This window comes from Danio rerio, chromosome 19 (assembly GCF_049306965.1).
Source record: "Danio rerio strain Tuebingen ecotype United States chromosome 19, GRCz12tu, whole genome shotgun sequence".
In the NCBI taxonomy this organism is placed as follows: domain Eukaryota; kingdom Metazoa; phylum Chordata; class Actinopteri; order Cypriniformes; family Danionidae; genus Danio; species Danio rerio.
In genome coordinates, this window is record NC_133194.1 from 34,774,507 (window position 1) to 34,799,248 (window position 24,742).

The 24,742-nt window shown below is 36.1% G+C and overlaps 2 protein-coding genes across 5 annotated transcripts in view; one reads left to right on the top strand and one right to left on the bottom strand.

Moving 5' to 3' along the window:
- The window catches only part of hpca (hippocalcin), an 802,589-nt gene that overhangs the window by 394,023 nt on the left and 383,824 nt on the right, over positions 1-24,742 (bottom strand). The window lies entirely within an intron of this gene.
- The window catches only part of atxn1a (ataxin 1a), a 214,394-nt gene that overhangs the window by 63,059 nt on the left and 126,593 nt on the right, over positions 1-24,742 (top strand). For all 4 annotated transcript variants that reach the window (XM_073930870.1, XM_073930869.1, XM_068215141.2 and 1 more), the window contains exon 2: positions 8,260-8,449. The gene's annotated coding sequence lies outside the window, so the exon portion shown is untranslated. The remainder of the gene's footprint in view (positions 1-8,259; positions 8,450-24,742) is intronic.

Below are 24,742 nucleotides of genomic sequence, written 5' to 3' on the forward strand. Positions count from 1 at the left end.
TAATAGATATCCATTTGAACACCCCATAATAATAATAATAATAATAATAATAAAAAAAAAATAATAATTCCTTACATTTATATAGCGCTTTTCTGGGCACTCAAAACACTTTACACATAGGCGGGAAATCTCCTCATCCACCACTAGTGTGCAGCATCCACCTGGATGACGCGACGGCAGCCATTTTGCGCCAGACTGCACACCACACACCAGCTGATTGGTGGAGGATGACAGAGCGATGAAGCCAAATATGATATGGGGATGAAATAGGGAGGACATGATGGAAAAAGGCCAGTGGGCTAAATTTGGGCAGGATGCCGGGGTGAAACCAGTACTCTTTTTTTGTAGGACCTGGGATTTTTAATGTCCACTGAGAGTCGGGACCTCGGTTTAACGTCTCATCCAGAACATGGCGCTCACTAAGCAGTGTAGAGTCCCTGTCACTATACTGGGGCGTTGGGACCCACACAGACCATAGGTTGGGTGCCACATGCTGGCCTCACTAACACCGCTTCTGACAGCAACCTAGCTTTCCCATGTGGTCCAATAGTATCTGGATGCAGCCTTAATGATGCAAGCTGAGACTGCATCACTCAGCGATGCAATGTCCGACTCAATGCACTCAATGGAGTGAGTGACGTTACTGTGATGGGTAGGGTTCGGGGAGGGGTTAGGTGAGCCCATTAAAAAGCATTGGATGCAGCTCAGATTGCACTGCACCGAGTCTGCAGCCAGACCCCTCTCATGTGGTCTCCCATCCAGGCACTGACCTGGCGCAGCCCTGCTTAGCTTCATTGGGTGCCCATGTGAGAGTTGAAGAGTGCAAGTTGCCGGCTCACAGTTCATGCCATTGTGAATGCATAATCAGTCATTCAACAGTTTGAAACCGGCAGATTTAGAGCACTAGTAGACACGGCAAGACTATTTTGTCATAAAATAGTTGTTTGTTTCTACATATTGCCTATAAGTAAAGTCAAATTAGACACAGTGTTTGAATAGTTTGACCTAAAGTAAGCCAAAGTAAAAAAATCAGGTCAGAATACATTAAATATATCCCAATAAACACTGAAAACTTAAATACATTTTATTAATAAATTACATGCAATTTATTTAATTACACCAACTAACATCACCGAAAGGTTGAGAATCCCCAAGGTCGTCAATGTATAACTTGCACACTGCCGATACAACAATACATATCTTGGAAACATTACTGCAGTTAGCTAAGAAAATGTGTGTGAGTGGATGTGTGTGAGAGAGAGTAGGAAATTTGAGGTTAGGACATTAGTAACCTTTTCTTAAGTAATATAAACACAGCTGCTAATGCGAATAGGCAGAGGAACTTGGCATTATCAATTTTTTACAGACTGAAAGCCCTCCGAAACACACACACAAACACACACACTATAGCTGCAGATGATGAAGGAGCGATGAAGGTCACTTTGTTAGTGGGAGAGTAAAGCTCCTGTCTGTGTTTTTTTGTTATTACCGTATACTACAGTGTAGTGTGGAATAACCCTAGTGGTGTGTGTTTTATTTTTGGAGGAACCTCTTTTCCAGAAACGAAAACGAGACTGAGAGACAGAAGTACAGTTTACGTGACTGTATACTTAGACTGATTGATCACCAGCTAATAAAGATGCTCATTTTTGCAGACAGACATGTATGAAAACCCATGTTTGTGAAATAATGCTGATGTTGAGCAGGCAGTCTTTTGGTTTTAGTTTGTGTTCAATAAAATTGTCTGTTTACTCTAGGCATTGTTAGCATGTGAATAATATCCCTTGACGTGTTTGTGGTTTGTGGTCATCTGCCATTAAACAAATACCTTCTGTCATTGGTCAGAAAGATGAGAGAATTGTTCAGCTGCTGGATTATGGGAAACGGACACAAAGAGGGTTGTTTTTTTTTTTAAGTAGGAGGAATTAACGTATAATAAAATTAATAATTATTTTAGTTATGTATTTTTGTTTTATCTAAAGATTGGAAATTGCATTTTCATGTAATATAATAAAAACTAAAAAAACACCCAGAGAAATAATTTCAGTCATATTATTATGTCAGAATGCTTATTTCCCCCTTTTTTTTTGTAAATAGAAATAAATAGTGATTTAATTCTTAATATACAACAGTTCTGTCTGGTTCTCGAATCTGATTGGCTGATAGTCATGCGATATTCTGCAATATCAGAACTCGTACAGCCTCTTCACTTTTGTGTATTGCTCCGCTCACATAGAGTGACAGCAGATCAACCAACTCACTACAGTTTGACAAGTATTTCAGCTGTTGGACAACATCATGTACTTTTGAGGCTCTTTAGTCAATATTGTAGTTGTTTAAATGGCAACTATGCAGTTTATTTATAAGGACATTGCCTATTTTAAATATTTATAATTTCAGAGATACAGCACCACCCACAAGATAGAGGCAGAGGCCACATAATAAGCCCTTAAAGGGGATAAAAACAGTGTAATTTTAAACTACAGCAGATTAAATTATTATAAAACTGGTAAGGGGCATTCTAAGTTGATCTCTCTTTTGTATGTTGTGGTGCTGTATTTATACCATAGTTATTGTAGTGTATTCAGTGTGAGATGGGACTCAAATGAATGTATATATTTTTTTATTGGCCACTCTTTGTATAACCATCTGTTTGTTTCTAATAAGTCTCTTGTTTTCATTACTGCAGACTAGTTCAGTAAACAGGAAGAAAGAAGAAATGCCTGCATGTGTTTATTGTTTTTCTTATCGCATTCACAACAGTAATCTGGTAGTGTTTGCTTTGGCTTTTTTGGGGTTAATTAACGTAATCTCCCGATGGCAACAGAGAAATACTGGGAAATCTCTGTAGACTGATGGCATTTCATGCCGTTCAGCCTTATAGTCTAAAAATGTGAGCAAAAGCACCTGTTTTGTCATAATTTTAAACAGTACGCTAGAGAATCATTCAAACATTAGCTCTAACGTGACGTTGATGAATAAGCAATGGTTTATGCTGTTATGACATCAGTTGCAGATGTGAATAAATGGTGAAAGAAAGTAGTTCCTCTTCATCAAATTTGTTGCTATTTTGTTTTTTATATATATATGTTGTTAATTTTTAACATTATCAAAGAATATACTAATAAAAGCACTGCACTTTAAGTTTTTGTCTTGTATCTGGTACAAATTAAGTCAAGAAGCATTGATAGACAAGTAAAAAAATCTAATTCAAAGTTAGGGTTAATCCTGCCAATGTGATAAGTACCTAAAATATATCCCATTGGCAGATTATTTTGCTTGTTTAAAGAAAAAACTCACTTAATTATTACTTATTATTTCTAAAAACAAAGCAATATTTTTACTTGTCTAGAAAATGCTTCTTGATTTAAGCAGTTTTAGATATTTGGACTAGAAACCAAACAAAAACTTTAAGACAAACATTCACTATTATAATTACTATACAGTATGTATGTGGCAAATATGTTTAGCATTATTAATATAAAAGCTTTGGAAAATATGAATAACACTATTTAATTCGGGAAGAAAGTTTTACTTCATTATTATTATTATTATTATTATTATTATTATTATTACTCTTAACTATAGTTCCAGTAAGCCTGTATCTTATTTTGACTGTGATTGTGTGCGATTAGGTTTTGAAGCATCACATGACTAACCGTAATACTGTTACTATGACTGTGACTATGACTATGAAGTATTATCTAAAATAGCACCTTGATAATGTCAAGACATTATGTAACGTAATATGTCTACAATTCCTACAACATGATAAAAAATGTAAAAAACAACAACTTGTCACTAGGGCATTATCCTTAAGGACACAACTCTATACCTTATCTAAACCCACAGTACTGTCTATTTAAAACAATTGGCTTTATGACAAGTTATTGTCCTCGTAAAGATGCACATTTTGCACATTTTATTCTGAGAGGCTGTAAAGGAAGAGGTGGGTGTGGTCTGACTGACAGTAGGTGGGGCATCAGAGTGTTAGTAGTAGACTTTCCTGCCTTTTCAATCAGTCAGCAAAACCCAGCGCTGCTGACTAAGACAAGGAAGGGTTTTTGTGTGAGTATGCTCGTCTGTCTGACATTATACATTCATGTCTGCTTCATAAAATGTGCCATTTTCATGTTTTTAGGCATTGTTGTGGAAGTAAAACTCACTGGAGAACTCACTCCTGTATCATTTCAAGAGAAAGAGAAAAAAAAAACATTGATGTTAAAGACTTTAATTGTAAAATTTTATCCATAGGAATCGTTTTTCTAAACCATACACCACATGATTAAGTGAATGAACTACTAATTATGTCCTGTAAATCACAATATAATTGAAGCTCAGTGAAAACCAGTGAAATACATAGTTGTAAATTAGATTATACAGTGATTTATGTCAGTTGCAAAGCTTTTGGAGGTGAAAAAACAGTTTCCGTTGGGGTACAAAAAATCTATTCGGAGCAAATGAATTGTTGAGATTTTAACCAATAGACTTTAAACAGCTTGTGACTTCTCTCCTCTCATAAATACCACACGCTGCCTTGGTTGATGTGATTAAACAAGCTTAACTTGCGGTTTACTCAGAATAGATTTGACATAACAAATTTTCGAAGAGCACATGTAGCACTCGAACGACCAAAAGAGTCCTGTCGGAGCACATCCTCCGGCCTTGTCTCTTGTTTTTTGGAGGAACATAAAATCGAGTGTCTCAATTCTCAATGTCTGCTTTGAAGCGAGAAGCGAAACATTTGAGGGGGAAAAAGGAGAATTAGTTTCTGATTCAAACAAACAAAGAGTGGTTGCCATGTCGACAGGCATCTATAAATAGTGTCCAGTGTTTGTTTTGTGAGTGTGTCTCCCCCAGGAGCTTCAGAGACGTGGAGAGCGATTCTGATTAAACAGCCTTTCCTCACAGCGTTCGGCCCTCCGATGAACCAATAGTCTGAACCGAGAGGTCAGATGGTTTAAGGAAAAAGAAACATGTTTTGATTTTTAAAAATGTCTTTGTGTAGGGGAATGTACACTTACTAGTGAAAGAGACGGCATCAAATCGGAGTATTGCTTTATATGGATTCATTCATTTAATTTCTTAAATCAAAAATACAAATACAAATACAATCAAAAAGTGTAAATATGTCAACATTTTATTGTAATGTAAAATAACGTTTTGATGCATTGTCACATATAGTTTATTTTTGGGATGGCAAAGCTGAATTTTCAGCTTTTTATCTAAACATAAATTAAGTTTAATGACATTACGAAAATATTTTATAAGATGTAAATGCTATTTATGCGTTTGATTAGGATAATTATGGGATTATTTTAGATATTTTACATGGAGACATATCGATATATATATAACTGACTTTTAGAATGAATTTCCACAAGCGAATGAGTTTTCTGGACATGTCATCGCTTTAGAATTATAAAGTTCTGTCTGACATTTTAGTCCAAATTGAGTTATTTGTTTAGGTTTAAGTTGTTTACAGTTTAAGACTTTTTATTTAAAAAACAAAAAAGGTTTAATCTATAAATTCAAGCTCTAGTTTGGCTTTATAAAGTTCTTTCTGTGAGCCAATCAGCATTTCGAATACACACATGAGGGACAGTCAGGATCAGCTTTCTTTGTTATTTCATCAGACTGCTTCAATGACAGCAGAAAAGACCAGAAAGAAACACAAAATTAGAGTCGACTAAATAATGCCGCACCCCATAAAACTAAAAAGAAACCTGAAACTGAAAATAAATGTAATGATTGAAGTGTTTTTGACATTGAGATTAAATGGTACATTTTACATGGTTAAAAAAAACAACAACAATTGTTAGAAAAATGAAATATATTAAATGTAAAATATTTTTATTTGTGTAACATTTTTCAGTATTTATTAAACTTTTTCGCTCATTGTCTTTAAATTTGATATTAAGCCTTGAAGGGTAAATACTTATTTAGTTCATGGGGCATATAATTCAATAAATTTACTTTAGTAATTCATATAAAGTATATAATCCATAATAATTACATGATAACATCTGCACTGGCAAAATATTTAGTACAGCCTTGTATGCTTAATTTAAACAAGAAAAAATATTAATCCTAAAACATTAATTAAATGTTAAAGAATGCAAAAAAAATACTTTTTCAAACATAAACATATTGTTACAACACCAATTTTATTCTTTTAATTAAAATTAATAAGCAGATTATATTTTTCGAAAAGTAATGCTTCAATGAATGTTCTGCCAGATAGAACCCTGTCATTCCTAGCAGAAAATTACCTTTTAGAATTAAAGGTCCTATCTGCATTTCTCTGGTTTTTTTTTTTTACCCCAATTTGCAAATTTTATATAATTTAGAGTACATTTAGGGTCTCTGTAATGTTAATGTATAAAAGACAACTGTTACATGCATATTGTTTGCTACTGTATATGGAATGCAAAACTTTGAAGCTCAATATCTCAAAATCATTTAGAACGCAGATATAACCTTATAATTCTATGGAGACAATTTGTTATAATATAATATAATATAATATAATATAATATAATATAATATAATATAATATAATATAATATAATATAATATAATATAATATAATATAATATAATATAATGTTGGACTCTGGCGGGGCTGCCCCTTGTTACCAATTCTGTTAATATTTTATATGGACATAATTTCAAAGCGCAGCCTTGGGTTGGAGGGGGTCTGGTTCGAGACCACAGGATTTCATCTCTGCTATTCGCAGACGATGTTGTTCATATGGCTTAATTGAACATGGACCTTCAGCATGCACAGGGGCGGTTTGCTGCTGAGTGTGACGTGGCTGAGATGAGAATCAGCACCTCCAAGTCCAAGGCTATGGTGCTCCACCGGAAAAAAGTTGGTCTGCCATCTCCAGGTTGGAGAAATGTCCTTACCCCAGGTGCAGGAGTTCAAGTATCTTGGGGTTTTGTTCACGAGTGAGGGAAGGAATGAGCGTGAGATTGACAGGTGTATTGGTGCAGCAGCAGCAGTAATGCGGTCAATGTATCTGTCTGTTGTGGTAAAGAAGGAGCTGAGCTGAAAGGCAAAGCTTTCGATTTACCAGTCAATCTACGATCCTACTCTCACCTATGCTCATGAGCTTTGGGTCATGACCGAGATGACAAGATCTCGGATACATGCAGCTGAAATGAGTTTCCTTTGCAGGGTGGCAGGGCGCACCCTTATAGACAAGGTGAGGAGCTCTGTCACCCGGCAGGAGCTCGGAGTAGAGCCACAGCTCCTCCACATCGAGAGAAGTTAGCTGAGGTGGCCTAGGGAGGTGTTCCAGGCATGTCCCACTGGGAGGAGGCCTCGTGGAAGACAAAGGACACGCTGGAGGGACTATGTCACTTGGCCTGGGAACGCCTTGGTATCCCACTGGAGGAGCTGAAGGAAGTGTCTTGGGAGAGGGATGTCTTGAGTTTTCTCCTTAGACTGCTGCCCCCACGACCCGCCACCGCATAAGCGGATGAAAATGATATAATATAATATAATATAATATAATATAATATAATATAATATAATATAATATAATATAATATAATATAATATTATATAATTTATTATAATATAATATAATATAATATAACATAATGTAATATATATATATATATATATATATATATATATATATATATATATATATATATATATATATATATATATAGCTTTTTAACTGTGATTCAAGCATTTTTAAATTGTATTTTTACTAAATTAATATCAATTTGAGGATTTAAATGGCTTTTTGGCACTTACTGTATGCCTTAATACAAATCCTTGTAATATTTTCTGCACAAGATATTTTTCTAATCAATGTTTATGTAACAAAATACATTCATTACTGATTTATTGTCTAATTAATAGATCGATCTGTGGTTTTAGTCTGATAGTAAAGGAAATCCCAACGCTGCAGCGTCTAGCTTGTTCATATGGCTGAAACTATTTAAAGTACATTCTCAACTAGTCTCTTGTTACCTTGGTTACATATTCAAGAGGAGTGACGGTAGCATTATGAGAGGATTTCAAAACATGTTTATTTTACCTTTTTCTCAAATTCACATACCGCCAGTACGAACAGCCATTTCTGCGCATACAGTGCAGTTACGGAGGTTGATTAGTCTAAAAAGCATTTTGATTATAACCAAATTTGCAATCCAGCAGTCTAATAGGGGAAATGATAATATGGCTCTGCACCTCTGACCTCATCGCTTAAGTGTAAACCTGTCTGTTTGTTTGTGTCAGGGAATGGTGAGGATAGTCGGAGCCAGACAGAAGCAGACGTGGACAGACAGAGTGGGAATCTTAAGCCGTCCCCTCAGTAGACAACAGCTGGAGGAGAGATCTACACTTTGCCATCACAGACGGACTCTTCTCTCACATTGAACATCCCAAACTTCTACCTGGGCAAGATACATCGCTATCCTCCAACTAGGTAAGACAGCATTTTTCTTTCATTTCAGCGCTTCTGGACTGGCTTGTGGTCAATACTTTTTTTGAAATTCAACTACAAAACTCAGGTACTCATAATAGTTAGGGTTCATACAGGTGCTGGAAATCCTCGAATAATAATCTACAGTTTTCAAGGTTTAAAATTGCTTAAGAACAGCATAGATATTAGAGATATATATGATATTATAATAATATTAGTTGTCCCTTGCTATATTTATATAGTATACACTCACCGGCCACTTTATTAGGTACACCTTACTTGTACCAGGTAGCCTTAATCCTTCGTGGCATAGAATCAACAAGGTACTGGAAATATCCCTCAAAGATTTTGGTCCATATATTGACATGATAGCATCACACAGTTGCTGCTGATTTGTTGGCTGCACATCCATGATGCGAATCTCCCGTTCCACCACATTCCAAAGGTGGTCTATTGGATTGAGATATGGGGACTGTGGAGGCCATTTGAGTACAGTGAACTCATGCTCAAGAAACCAGACTGAGATGATTTGCACTTTATGACACAGTGTGTTATCCAACTGGAAGTAACCATCAGAAGATGGGTACACTGTGGTCATAAAGGGATGGACATGGTCAGCAACAATACCCAGGTAGACTGTGGCAAAGTGTGCCAAGAAAATATCCCCCCCACCATTACACCACCACCAGCCTGACCATTAATACAAGGCAGGATGGATTTATGCTTTCATGTTGTTGACACCAAATTCTAGCCCTGCCATCCGAATGTCACAGCAGAAATCAAGACTAAGCAGACCAGGCAAAGTTTTTCCAATCTTTTGTTGTCCAATTTTGGTGAGTCTGTGCAAATTGTAGCCTCAGTTTCCTGTTCTTAGTTGACAAAAGTGGCACCCGGTGTGGTCTTTTGCTGCTGTAGCCCATCTGCCTCAAGGTTGGATGTGCTGTGCATTGAGAGATGCTCTTATGCATACCTTGGTTCTTTGTTACTGTTACTGTAGAGTTACTGTTGCCTTTCTATCAGCTCGAACCAGTCTGGCCATTCACCTCTGACCTCTGGCATCAACAAGGCATTTGCGCACACAGATATATTTATTTATTTAATTAATATATATTTGATATAAGTGGCTCTCACTATAACGCCTTTCGTAGTATCACAATTTCACAGATTTCATTAGTGCAATTCGACATGCTTTTTTTTTTTTTTTTTTTACAGCGCATTGTGTTGTCTGTCCTGATTGGCTGTAGACCGTTGTCAATCGATCTCTTCCATGCCCTTTCACCTGTACAGTACAGAATGTGTTAAGCTTGTCAAATTGAGGTAAAATCTCTAGCAGTGTGATTCTGAAGTGCTGTACTGTATGTTTGCAAGTTTTCTCCCCAACAAACCCCACAATGTCGACGAAACATTCTGCACCGTCAAAGGCATCTGCATTAGCATCCAAAAAGCAGAGGGAGATGCCAACCATCGTGCAAAAAGTTAGACTTCTGGACATGCTAAAAGAAGGTAGAAGTTACACGGTTGTATGGTGCCATTACGGAATAAATGAATCGTCGATTTGTTAAATTCAGTTTTACAGCCTCAAAACATCTATAATAATTGCTCAAAATAAAGCTAACTACTTTGTAGATTATGCTAATTGCAGGTTATTTTTATAATGTACATAAATTAAATGTATATGATTAATGAGAGGCCACTGTATAGAAATATGTATTTAATATTAATAAATATTTCATAAATATTTATATAGTTATTTATAACAAATATTTATTAAATCAATCAATCAATAATAATATACATATATATTTATTACTAAATATTGATAAGTATTTATGTATACATATTTTTGTCTTTTTTTTCTTTTGCATAAAATGAAAACTGGAGTCTGTATGTACTGTGTGTCATGTGTTTGTTGTGGGATCTGGCTGTTTTTATGTGATCCCTTTAATTAAGCAGTCTGAGAAGACAAAATTCATGGAGATTACCGCTTCTTGAGTGAACAGTGGATGAATTGAAAGTAAATATAAATTTGAAATAAAACATGACACATTTAAGATGCGAGTACATGACATTTTACAAGAGTAAATGACAGTAATTCAATGCTGGGCTTAGGGAAAACATCAAAATGTTCATTAGAATACTATACTATATAACAAGCAGCATCTGAAATGTGAAGTGTGTATATGTATATATAAATATGTCATTTACCACACTTGCCAAAAATGTGAAAATGTATCAGGAAAGTGCTTGAAAAGTTTTTATATTTGATTTTGGAAAAGGTGTAAGAACCGTGGATATTCCTCTTACGAAAGAGACTTATTTGTGGTTTGTCAGATCATGTGACAATTTATAACCAGCGTCATTTTCTTTCAGTCGTTTGTTTGTGTGTAAGAATGAGTAGCGTGAGGTTAGCCTTGTCATACAGATACACAAAGATATAGTAAGTGTCTTTGTTTCTCTTCTTCTTTCTTCATACATTGATCCCTTACTAGTTATCTGCCTTTCACTTGCTGACTCAACGTCTGACTTCCTCTTTTTCAAAGTCCGCTCTGGTATTTGTTCCTACCTTCAGTTTTCTATGTCGTCATTGCACAGTTTTCCCTAATTATCTCGGTTTTATTGTTTATATATATATATATATATATATATATATATATATATATATATATATATATATATATATATATATATATATATATAAAAGATACAGTGTGGTTCTTTGAAGTCCATCATATACAAAGTGAAATCTAAACTAACTGCCGCAACATTTCTGAGAATAAAATTAGACCCAACTCATTTTCTCAGTTCAGTTTTTACTGTGGCCAGACTTTTTTGAGTTAAACAAATTTCATAAAGCTCTGCTTTATGTTAGAAATCAAAGTTTAATTTTTTTGAAGAACGCTAGTTGGCAGTGAGGTGTAAATGTTCCTCTGTGTCGAGTTTCTTAGCTGCTTTTTTGCTTTTCCTGAACACTTCCGGGATGTACAAGTGGCTCAAACTCGCTCATTTTGAGGCAGGAACCGGCGGACGTGCAACAACTTTAACCATGAGGTAAACACAAAACAAAACTTTCCATCCGGAGCTCCTTCACGGGACTCCACACTTGTAAACAATCGCTTCATCAGGCTCGCACCATTCATGCAGCTCTTGGTCCCGACCAGACTCGTCAGCGCTACCAAGCCGACCAATCACAGAGCTTACGCTACGCGTCGTTGCGACATGTAGTTACATTTTTTGAGAGGTGCACGTCAGCGACGCCTACGGCCACGGCAAAGGGCTATGCGTCAGCGCCATAGCATACGCCGGCGTTTGACGCAGAAGTATAAATCAGCCTTTAGTCCATGTTTATTACAACTTTGTTAAAACATTTCACTATATTTTACCAGCCTACTGTACGATACACTTTAAAAAAGAAGGGTTCCACACAATTCACTCATGTTATTCCAAAAACAAATACATTAAGTTAACAAATTTAAGTGGATTGAACATAAAACAATTAAGTTGTCCCAAAAACATCTCAATAATTGTGTTGTTTCAGCTAATTTTTAATAAGTAGTTTGAACAAGCAGCAAAATAATTTTTTGAGAGTACACAATGTAGCTGTGGCGAATGCATGATGTGCAAACGGGTAGTAGCAAATGCAACTTTATTAAGAATGGTCACACAGAAAGGGGTTGAAAACCAGCATAAACAGTGAAGTAGATGATCCAAGAGTGTAATTCAAAGACAGGCAAATTTAGGGCAGCCGGCAAGGAATCAGAAAACAATAAACAGTCAAAAAAACAAGAGACAAAGAAAATGCTTTAAATGACAGTAACAGCAAATTAATTCTCAGCAATGTGAATGAGAAACTAAAGAGTATTTATTGTTCGTGTAATCAGTGATGATGAGTTTCAGCTGTAAGTGTGTGTGCCCAAATGGCTGTCAGCTGAGGCAGGAGTGATTGGCTCAAATATTTCTGGGAGTTGTAGGAAGTAATCTTCAACAGGTATAACACAGCTGGTGATTACAATGGACTACAGGAAGTAATTGCCAGTGAAGACAACACCACTAGCAATCACAACAGTAGCATTGTGGCTGTACAAATTGTTTTAACTGGTAAAAGTGTAACATTTTCAGTTCTGTTTGAAACATTTCATAGTTTATAGTTTATCAACCTACACTGAGCAATCAAAAGTTTTGCAAATCAGTTCGTTTAGAAACGCCATAAAATAAAAAACAAGAAAAAAAAAAGTTAAAACATTACAAATACATTTTTTACAATACAAACACAATAATCTTATGAAATATTAATATATTATAAAATAATGACAGATGTATTTTTCCCATTCTGTTCTTCAAGAAAGCATTGTAATATGCTAATTGACTCCCTGGAAACATCTTAATAATAATAATAATAATAATAATAATACAATAGCTGCCTTATTCACTCCATAACAGATACATTTACTTGTATTTAAACACCATATATAAACAGTATAAATGCCTCTCTGTGTGATATCTTGAGATTTGGAATGACAGTGTTTTCAGGGGTATTTTTTGTCATCTATTCCCACCCTATTTTCTATTGGTCCACCTGTACTATTTTGCTTGTGGCGCAATGCTCAATGGCTATTACATTACAACATGTATACTTCTGTTTGTGTACTTTTGCCATGTGTAAGGTATTCCATCTCAATGTGTTTGTTCTTCAGTTTTGTATTGTGTTTATTAACATAAAAGCTGTGTAATATTTGAGTAATAAATGTAATTTCATGAAGTATTTCTTTTATGAGTTGACGATAATTACGTATTAACATTTTTTTAATGAACTTCTGCCACAGTAAGTGCAGAAATTTACTAGCGTCACATTACTTTTGAACTAGGCCTACTTTCCCTTCATCGACGTCTTGATCTTCTTCGCCCCACATGACCCATCTTCCCTCTCAGCGCCGTATACGACAGTGGAAATATTTAGCTTCTGTCGTTGAACTAATTTAGCTTCTCGTCCTGTTTGGAAAGCAAGCATCTTCCAGCCTGTCGGAATGTGTTAGTGCACATATAGACTGAATGTGATATGTGGCGTAAGGTGACGTTTGTGTGTCTGCGTGTAGAGGAACAGGATCTGATGCTGCTTGAGCTGCAGTCGGGCCCAGCGGCGCGTGGATAAACCCGTCACCGTGTCTGTTCAGCTTTGATTTCTGACAGGGATCTCTCTCTGCTTCTGGTGTCATTTCACACTCCCTCATTTTGTCATTCAGTCGTCTCTCGTCGCTCTAAATGGAAATCTCCCATTCGGTGTCGTTCTACAGCTTCCTTTTCCTTCACGTCTCGCAGTCTATATTTTTGTTAGCCTGCTGTAGGGATGTCAAGAGTACTGGTAGGTGATTGTAAAAATTTGATCATTTGAGTGTATCAGTAACAGTGGGTTTATTCAAGATAGATTACAGTTGAAGGCAAAATTATTCACCCTCCTGTGAATTTTTTTTTTTCTTTTTAAAATATTTCACAAATTATGTTTAACAGAACAAGGAAGTTTTCACAGTGTTTTCTATTATATTTTTTCTTCTGGAGAAAGTCTTTATTTCAACATTTTTATTGAACATTTTTGTTCTCGCCTCAGAGTATAAAAAGAGTTTGTAAGGCCTTTTGTGGTCAAATGTTTTTGAGTAACAAGCGCTAAACAGATTTGCTCACCATCTAAAATGATATGTCCTCAAATGAATGTTTCAAATCTGTTTATTTCATTTATACAAGTGTTTAAAATGAGATCATGTACAGTCTGATCACACTCGTGGGTTATTTTGGATGAATAGCTCATTGAGAGTGTATCATGTACTGATATTAACCAGTTAGATGCATTAAGAGCAATAATGTTGTAAAATATTTTATTTATTTATTTGTTTTTTATTGAACACATGAAAAGTAACATCACTGCATTGAAAAGAAAATACAATAACAAAAAAAAGGAAATTAGGAAAGCCTCAATCAATAAGAAAAAAACTTTAAGAAACGTATTATTATTATTAAGCTTAAGAGATTTAATATTGAATGGAATTTCAGCAAAAAAAAAAATTAAATCTAGATATTGCCTAAAGGAACTTATGTTTGCTTGTAAAAATTTTACAGTGTGTTGTAAAATATTATTACCTGTAATTCAACGTTGTGGTGACATCATCAGTCATGTGACTCTATGTATGCAATATAATTAGTGCTGCCAAACGATTAATCACATATAAAATAAAAGTTTATGTTTACATGATGCAGTATATGTGTTTACTGTGCATAATTATATACATATAAATACACACAGGAATGTATAAATCACAGTCCAAAAACATGCAGTACCGGTGAATTGAATAAACTAAATTGGCGTAGTGTATGAGTGTGAATGAGTGTGTATGGATGTTTCCCAATACTGGGTTGCAGCTAGAACATATGAACAGGTGAGTAATCACTTCCAGATTACTTTTGTGTTTGTGATAAGGAAAAACGCTAAACACATGCAGGCATTTGTTCTTTCTTTCTGTTTACTGAACTAGTCTGCAGTAGCGAAAAAAGGAGACTCATTAGAAACACATGGCCATCTCCGGTTTTAAAACTTTAGGATGAGTCCCATCTCACACTTAGCACACTACAATATATGGTGTAAATACAGCACTACAACATACAAAAGGCTGGACAAGTGCTGTTACTGGTAGAATATTGCACGGCTATCAGCCAATCAGATTCAAGAAGCAGACAAAGAGGAAGAAAACTTTTAGAGGCTTCTTTGAATTTGTTGAACACAAAATATATTTTGAAGAAAGGTGAAAGCCTGTAACCATTGACTTCTACAGTAGGAAAAACAAATACTATGGAAGTCAATGGTTATAGGTTTTCCGTTTACGTCAAAATATCTTTCTTTGTGTTCAACAAAAGAATGAAACTCAAACAGGTCTGAACAACTGAAGGATGTAAATAATGACAGAATGTTCATTTTTGGCTGAACTATTCTTTTAAGAATGACTTTTGACACTCCTAGTTTCCTGTACTCTGAATTATATTTTCTCCCATAAATGTTCTCCTCGTTCTCTCTCTCTTTCATTCTCTTTTTCTTTTTCTCATGATCTCTAATTACTAAACAATGAGTTAATTACCTGAGTCAGAGCTCATGAATTTATTCATATGCTCTCTGGCACTCTGGTAATTACCAAAAGCTTGCAGTGTACCAAGCAGAAAGGTTCTCCCTCCGCAAAGGGGCTGTTCACGTCTTTATTACAGTATTGAACGGCCTCATATCCATTCATGTCTCTGCACAGGGACGCCCGACCGCTGTTACCAAGCAATGACTTATCAGGCAACTCATATTATGAAAGTCATGCCTCTGTTCTTGTAGATAAATGTTAACAATTTCCACTTGGAATGAGAGACAGGATAAATCATTACATCACTATTGTTTACAGCAGGGATATTTTGGGAAAATGGAGGCCTGGAGGTCCTTCTCAGACTGCAAGCTCAAGGCAAAGCACATCGATTGGCGTGTTTCCAGTTAGTCCGTCCTGAAGTGAGTCTTTGTGTCGATATACGACAAGCTCCGCATCTGTTTTCTCCACAGATCCTGCTCAACAATGCTGCCAGTCTAGTATCTATAGAGATACTGTGTACCGAAAAAAGCATCTGGTAATAACGTCGACAGCTTATTGGGAGCTAATTCCTTCACTGCCACTGAAGTGCATTGATTAAATAGAGAAGAATTGTTACATAATGGCCTGATAAGTGAGATTCAAAAGCATCTGACAAAGTTATTATTGTATGATTTTGTGATTTTGTGTTTATTATTGTATGATGACGATCCTTCTGGGCATTTTTTGTGATATTTTATTGTGAATTAGTAGGATTGTGGTTAGGGAAGTTTCTTTTGAAGAGCTGCACAACAATGGAAAAAATGAAAATTGTGAAAATAGTTTGGGTATGAATGTCGAAAAACGACTCATAATGTTGACGATAAGTGCAAGTGAAAATCAATAGTGTTACAACAAAGTATTTTTGTTGTTCTAATGAAAAAGGCTAGCATTAACTAATAGGTGTGCAATGCTAACAAAATGACATTTCTCAGTAACAATAATTTCTTAAAGACTGCACACCATAGACATTCATTTGTAGAAAGAAGAAAGATTGATGAAGCCAGTTATGATATGGGGATGGTTAGGAAGCCATGATGGACAGTCAGGACCTCAGTTTAACATCTCATTCGAAAGACTGCACTTACTGAGCAGTATAGAGTCCCTTTCACTATACTGGGGTGTTAGGACTCACACAGACCACATGTTGAGTGGCCCCCTGCTGGCCTCACTAACAGTAGTTTTCCCATGTGGTCTCCCTTCCAGGTACTGACCTGGCTCAGCCCTGCTTCGCTTCAGTGGGCGACCATGTGAGAGTTGCAGAGAGCTAGCTGCTGGCCAATGATAATGTAATTTAACAATGATAAAGTCATTTTTAGCTGTGGTTTAGTGTGGTTTATTGGCTTGTCATGAGTAGGCATAGGCCGGGATAAGTTTCTGATGGTATGATAACTTTGGATTAAAATATCACGGTATCATGGTGTTGAGATTACTGCTCCAAAATAAATTCTTTTTGAATGTCTGGGGAAAAAACAAAACATTTTTGCCCTTGGTACACAATATATTTTATTTTGAGAAACATATTATTAAATAAAATTTTAATATTTTGGATCAGTAAACATGTCAGGCTAAATAAACTCTGCTGCCTTCATTTGTTTCAAAAACTGATTTTTTTTTACAATTTAAAACAGCATCTTTGGATATCTTTTCTGCTGTAAATACTACTGTCCTAAATAAAAACCCCAAAAAAGTCAATAAAAAATCTTACTCGTACCTTATGAAAGGTATAGCAGAAAATGTTGACGGTTTTAAAACCTTGGCTTTTCCAAACCGCAGTATACCTTGAACACGGTTTTCATCCCATGCCTAGTCATGAGTAAATAAAGTTGACACTAAAACTGAAAGGAGGTGGCATTAAGTGCCTGGTTTAATGAGGAATTCATACAATCGTTTATTCAAAACAGCTGATTCATTTAGAAGCATTTTTAAATGGATCATTGAATCACTGATTGATTTGTTCAAGACTAAACACTGCAGTCAGATGAGATGCACAAATGGTTTGTTTCAGCTTAGTTTGGAACCATTTTTGTCGACAAAAAGAAAATAATAAAGAATGTAACTCCATCACCTTTTACTTTTGATTTGTTGAACTATTGAATAAAATCAGTATCACATTTTTGCTGAAATTTAGGAAAGCAGTACTGTTGCTTGTGTGATTATTACTATATAACTATATCATAATACCATTCATTTTCCTTCAGACTTAGTCCTTATAATTAATCAGGGATTGCCATAGCGGAATGGAATGCCAACTTATCTAGCATATGTTTTACACAGCAGATGCCCTCCCAGCCGCCACTCAGCACTGGGTAACACCCATACACTTTCTCATTCACAAACAGTATAGCGCATGTTTTTGGACTGTGAGTGAAACCGGAGCACCCCTGGAGGAAATCCACACTAACACGGGCAGAACATCCAAACTCTAGACAAAAATGCCAACTGACCCAGTCGGAACTTGAACCAGTGACCTTCTTTCTGACAGTGTAACCAGTGAGCCACTATGTCGCACTCATAGCATCAATTATAAGGTTTTTTCAACTGCATTTTAATAGACTTCATCACACAGTCAATGCTTTTGGACTGTCAAGATGTGCTATTGTTTATTTTTACACAGTGAGTGACACTGATAATGTCATCTTGAATGTTGTTAAAACAAAAAATTACAATGTTACCTTAAATGTCACGCAGCGCTTGTAATTAATATAAATATGATCACAGTTTTAGTTTTTGAGAATGGATTTTTTTGATTCACCTACTGTAAGACTTCCTAATGTGAATAAATAGTAATAAATAACAAGAAAACAGACTAGCATTTGAGTTGCTGTTTCTTTTGTTTGTGCCTTTGTGTAAATGCAGTAATTTTAATTCAATTTTTTTATTAACTAGGGCTGGGCGATATGCCAACAATGTAATCTCGATAATTATTTTCCATATCGAATGATAACAATATATATTTTGAATTAAGTTATCAATGCGTCCAGATTTAAAAGCGCTTCCCAACAATGACTAAAGCCACAAAAGTTATAAGGTCCATTAAATGGCATAACATATTTAAATGTTTAAACGTATGTGCATAACTGAGTAGGATAAACTTTTTATTCTTTAAGAAGTTATGTGTATAAACTGCGAAGAAAACACTTTTAGCGAACAAATTCCAGTATGTGCAAGAGATCATGTGATGATAAAAATGTGTGAATCTGAAATGTTGTTTTGATCATTCTCAAATGCCTTACTGTTTAAGTATTAGTGTTATTATATTATTGACCAAGAAATCAAGAATCAAGATCATCTGTGCTTCGTGTCGCATGCCTTCAAATGCCATCACGCGTTCACTGCGTGTCAGGTTTGCCTTTTGAGGCGCAAGTCATTTTTTAAATGAAAAAAAGATTCACGCAGCTTCTACCAGAGCAAATTCTGTATTTACTGTTAATATTTGGAAGTGTCGATTTTGTTTTCTTTGGTTCTTTGGATGCTTTATTCACACATCTTTTATGCAATATTCCAGTTTTGCGCATAAATTTAATTAGCAATTTTGGATGAAAACATACATGTAGCTATTGTTACTGTCAAATTTTATCATGATTTGATATATCACTGTTTATCGGCCTAGCTCTAATATTAACGTCCTAAATAAAAACAGATGTTGTAACGTAGGGTCTGACACAGAGGGATCCATTTGCAGTATGTTTATTAAACAGAGTTTAATAACAATAAGCACACAGATGTTATGCATGTTCGAACTCACATCAAACAGTAGTATCAAGTCGAAGGGCTGGTGGCAGGCAAACACAAGGTGAGTATTCAGGCATGGGTCAGAGGCAGGCGACGAGGATCAAAGTCGGTATTCAGGCTAGGGTTCAGGGCAGGCGGCAGGCAAAACAAGGTCGAGATACAGACCAAGGTAATCAATGGGAAAGCAGGCAAGGATGAGAAACGCTCAGTAGTGTTAGCCGGGGCAGAACAAGACTTCGCACTGAAGCGTGTGTGAGTGCTGCTTAAATGTGTGTGCCAGGTGATTATGAGATGTGCTGCAGGTGTGTGTGTGACAATCAGTCAATAAGGATGACGTAATGTGTTAGAAGTCCGGTGATGATGACCTCTGCTGGCCAGCGAGGGGAATGACTGGGACCGAGTCAGTGATAGATGTGATATGATCTTTATAAATTTTACACATTTATAACAAATTATAATAATAATATTAATTTATATTTATATAGCGCCTTTCCAGAGCTCAAGGACACTTTACAAAGAATGCGACAAAAAGATATAGTACAAGCAGATAAATGTAGAGACAGCATTAGATACACAAACATACAGAAAGTCAAATGTAACACACTGGAAATACTAAAACAAGACCTAAGAGACAAATGAGCAGAGTACAGGTGGGTCAGATAAAGTGCTCAGTTTGTCAGATCAGAAGTGAAGCATTCAGTGAGTTTTAAGTAAAGATTTGAGTCCTGAGATATTATTAGCAGAACGGAGTGAGCGTGGTAGAGAGTTCCAGAGTTTGGGTGCAAGAACACTAAATGATCTTATAAATAAATTATAAATGATTATTTTTAGCAAAATAATTATGATTATTAGTTGAACCATTATCATGCAGCTCTTGAGGAGGCCATAAAAAAGACAAATAATATGTACATTTAACTCTTTTTGTAAAATTGACATCTTTTAAATGTACTTTGCATAGCATCACTGTAGTGAATCAGGCAGGATGGACCGAAGCGCTGTCATTTCCCCTGTGTGCTCCTTGATAAAGACTCAGAGGAAAGGTCAGCCGCAGGACGGATGTCTCAGACACAATGTGTAACGTGTTCAAAGGAGCTGCTTTTTTAATGGAAGTTATTATCAAACTGGTCCTTTCTCACTCTGTTATCAGCCAGATAATGAAACAAAACAATTGAAACATCCTTATCAGGCGTGCCTTACAAATCCACATATTAACATTATTATTTTCACACTTTACAGTATCAGTGAGGAATATCTTTTGCTTATAATTAGATTTTTGCTAAAGGGTGTAATTAGTCACTGTCCACTATTTCCTTACTGCTGGTGTTGTATTTTTGTTCTATTTCCTCTGTATCCAAGCACAGGCATACCTTTGTGCGGCAATTTCAGTTTGCATAGATTTGTGTTGTTGTGATGTTGCATTTGTATAGTCTGTTAGCCACACCCACACACAATCTCATTGGTTAACAAAAGCCTTGTCTGACATTCGTATTTAAACATCAAATATGATCTTATAGGCTCTGTTTTTACTTTTCTGAGTTTATATATTTAATTCGGGTGGCAAGGTGGCTCAATGGTTAGCACTGCTGCCTCAAAGCAAGAAGGTTGCTAGAAGGTTGCTAGGTCGAGTCTCAGCTGGTCCAGTTAGCATTTCTGTGTGGAGTTTGCATGTTCTCCTAATGTTCGTGTGGGTTTTTCCCCACAGCCCAAAAAGGTGAATTGGATGAATGAATTGGCTGTAGTGTACAGTATGATTGCGTGTGTAAATGAAAGTGTGTTTGGGTGATCATTGCTTCCCACAGGCATGAAATATACTTGCTATGGTAGCCTGATTAAAACACACCTTTTACACATGTGACATAAACAATACATTTTGAACAATATTTGTATTAATTATACACTTTCTTTTTAATAGATTAAAGTTTTGTTTAGTTTTTTATTTTATTTTTTTAAAGACTGAAATCCACTATTTGTTTAGTTTTTACTTTCTTTTAAGGAGCCATGTGCACTCACTGACAGGTAAAATCTGCTGCTGGCATTTTGTAGAGTATTGCCAGAGCATGTTAAATATGTATAAAATATGTAATACATCAGTGTCATTAAATAAAAAAATAAATATACAGCAAATGAGAAATAAATGACATAAAGGAATAAAAACATCTATGAAATAAAACCACTAAAATGTATAATAAATACAAGAATAAATAGAGTAGATTATTTAAATAAGGCAAATGAGCTTATTAAGCGCTGCACTGTCTTTTCTGCGCATGTGCTGTCAGCTGCGAAGTCAAGCGAAAGTAAATGAGGCTTAAAGTAAATAACGACGGCTTATAATAACGACATTTTAGGAGATTTAGAAACCCTGGACGGGCGTATTTTCCCCAAAAGTCCCAAAAAGATGCGTCTCCGTGGGTTTCTGCAGAGCATTGAGATTGTCTGTTGACAGTTCTTTCGCACACACTAGGAGAAGTAGGAAACATGCTGGGGGAGAGGACTTTTTCCACTAGTTAATGGATCACGGATGTTTGGCTTTTGGGCGAATACAAAAAAAAAAGTGTTAAAGAATGATAATAATAAAAAATAAATGTCACCAAATATACTTGGACGGCCGTTAATATACCTGGGCAGCCCGTCAAGTAAAGTCTGTGTGTGCACTGGGTGGGGCATTTGTTGCGTATGCTGGATAAGTTCATTCCGCTGTGATTAATAAGGTACTATAGATAAATAATCAGACCTCTAATAAATAAGAGACTAAGCCGAAGGAAAATGAATGAATAAATGAATAATATACGCAATTCAAATATATAAACAGTTGAAGTCAGAATTATTAGCCCCCCTATTTTTTTTTTCCACAATTTCTGTTTAACGGATTTTTTCAAAACATCGCTAAACACAATAGTTTTAATAACTCATTTCTAATAACTAATTTTTTTTTATTTTTGCCATGATGACAGTGCATATTATGTTACTACTTATTTTTCAAGACACTTCTATACAGCTTAAAGTGACATTTAAAGGCTTAAATAATTATGAGTAGTTATTTCTCTCATGTATACACCACATAAGGGAAACTATTTTCATTTTATGACAATAGATCAGTTTTTGAATGTTCATTTTAGAAGCAAATAATGAATTTACAGACTGTTTTGAGGACTAGACTAGGTTTAAAGCGAGTATGGGGTAAGTGATGACAGAATGTTCTGTCCCTGTAAAACTCCAAAGACTGCTAGCTGACTTGTAGCTGCAAAAAGACCAATGAGATAAATGGCAAAACGAATGTATAATGAATGCTTGTATGAATCAGTTCTAGTTCTTTCCTACACATGCCTGCAGGCTGTTTTGTCAAGGTCAGGGACACTGGCCACCGAGAAGCCAGAAGGTGGAGATCAGAGCGAGTCTTTCAGCGAGACGGGGCCGAGATGAGTCAATCCTCATGTGAGATTTAGAGGAAGAATTAAAGGGAAGCCTTCAGCAGGGACGCGCCTGGTCTTTCTGCACTCTGAAGCTGCCAGAGAAAGACATGTGGCAGATAAGGAGCAAGCTAAGGGAGGTGATGTGTTTATCGTAGACTGTGCGTGCGTGTGTGTGTGTGTGTGTGTGTGTGTGTGTGTGTGTAGGGGAGGGGCGGTTTCACAGGCCGGACAGCTTCCATTATGTGCTGCAAGATGCTTGAGGTCTTTGTGATTGACAGGTCCTGCCGGGACTGATGGATTCTTGGAAGCAGAGGAGAGATTGGCGAGACACTTGTGTTTTTTTACCGTTGCACCTAAAGTGAGTGTGCCAGTGTGTCCATAGTAATTTTTGAAGCCTGATCAGGCCTCTTTTGGGGTTCTTCTTGTAGCCAAAGGCTAGACTTTTTGGCCCTCTGAATACCTTGGGCCAAAATGAACTACCTGAGGTTTTGGAATGGCTTGAAAGCAAAAGTGGAGTTTGAGTCAGGTACAGAGGGTCTGTAGCAATATTTCCATTTTTCTAATTTAGCTATCGAGCACAAACGTAGAGTACATGCATAAAAATAGAAAGAGAGAAAGGAGAAAAGACAGTACTAATCAAATGAAAATACCAGGGCTCTCCTGAGCATTTGGGCTGAGGAGAATGTTCAACAGCAGATTGACGGCATCAAAGATTTTCTTACTACAGTGGAAATGTTACCCCAGTGGGATACTTACCTTTGGAAAACCTGTAACGCTAACTTGGTCACGTGAAGCTTGTTTAGCCAATCACAGAGCAGCTTTTGGTCTTCTTCCCTGCGCACTGCCATAGTGACAGCTTTAGCATTAGTTGTTATGCCTTTCAGGCTAATCATTTCAGGGTTGGCTTCAATAGACTTTGAAGGCATCTGCTGAAACAAGGATGTTATAAAGACAGTGTTGCCGAGCTTGTGAAGTTACAAATTCAACACACAATGGTACACATCTGGGACAAATAAAAAAGCTTGTAGGCACAGTATGAGGACATTAAGATTTACAATGGTCAGAACGGTGCTCAGAGAAAAAATGTTATGGGCAGTGTGCTGGGTCGTCACCCCTATGTTCTCACAGGGCATTGACACTTTCCACTGACTTTGAATGGAGTGACAGCACACGTTTTTGAATTGAATTTCGGGTCCATCGCTTGCTGCAGAAGTTTAAAAACTTTCAACTTTTCAAGCACCAACATAGCCGTCAGCCAATCAGATCACTTTATGCAAATATGCATCTAAGTTGGATGTAATTGGCTGTCAACACTGACGTTTGTGTCGGCACAACGCTTTAGACACACCCTCTGTCAAGTGTCAGGAGTCAGTGAGTAAAGGAAAAGAAAAATGAAAATACATTGGTGTCGACAGTTGAAGTCAGAATGATTAAAGCCCCTGATTTATGAGCCCCCTGTTTATAACTGATTTATTTTATCTTTGCCATGATGACAGTAAATAATATTTTACTAGATATTGTTCAAGACACTTCTATACAGCTTAAAGGCTTAACTAGGTTTATTAGGTTAACTAGGCAGGTTAGGGTAATTAGGCAAGTTATTGTATAATGATGGTTTGTTCTGTAGGTTATCAAATATATAGCTTAAAGGGGCAAATAATTTTGACCTTAAAATGTTTATTTAAAAAATGTAAAACAGCTTTTATTCTAGCCGAAATAAAACAAATAAGACTTTTTTCCAGAAGAAAAAATATTATCAGACATACTGTAAAAATTTCCTTGCTCTGTTAAACATCATTAGGGAAATATTTAAAAAAGAAAAAAATTTCAAAGAAGGTTTAATAATTCTGATTTCAACTGTGTCACTGTGTCATATAGATATATATTATTTAATGGTGTACATTTACTTCTAATTTGTTCGCTTTTGTCATCTTCATCTTGGTTGTTTCATGATGAAGCGATGGCGTGCTTTAATACCTGTGTGATTCGGATTTGACGTTTGACCCGGAAGC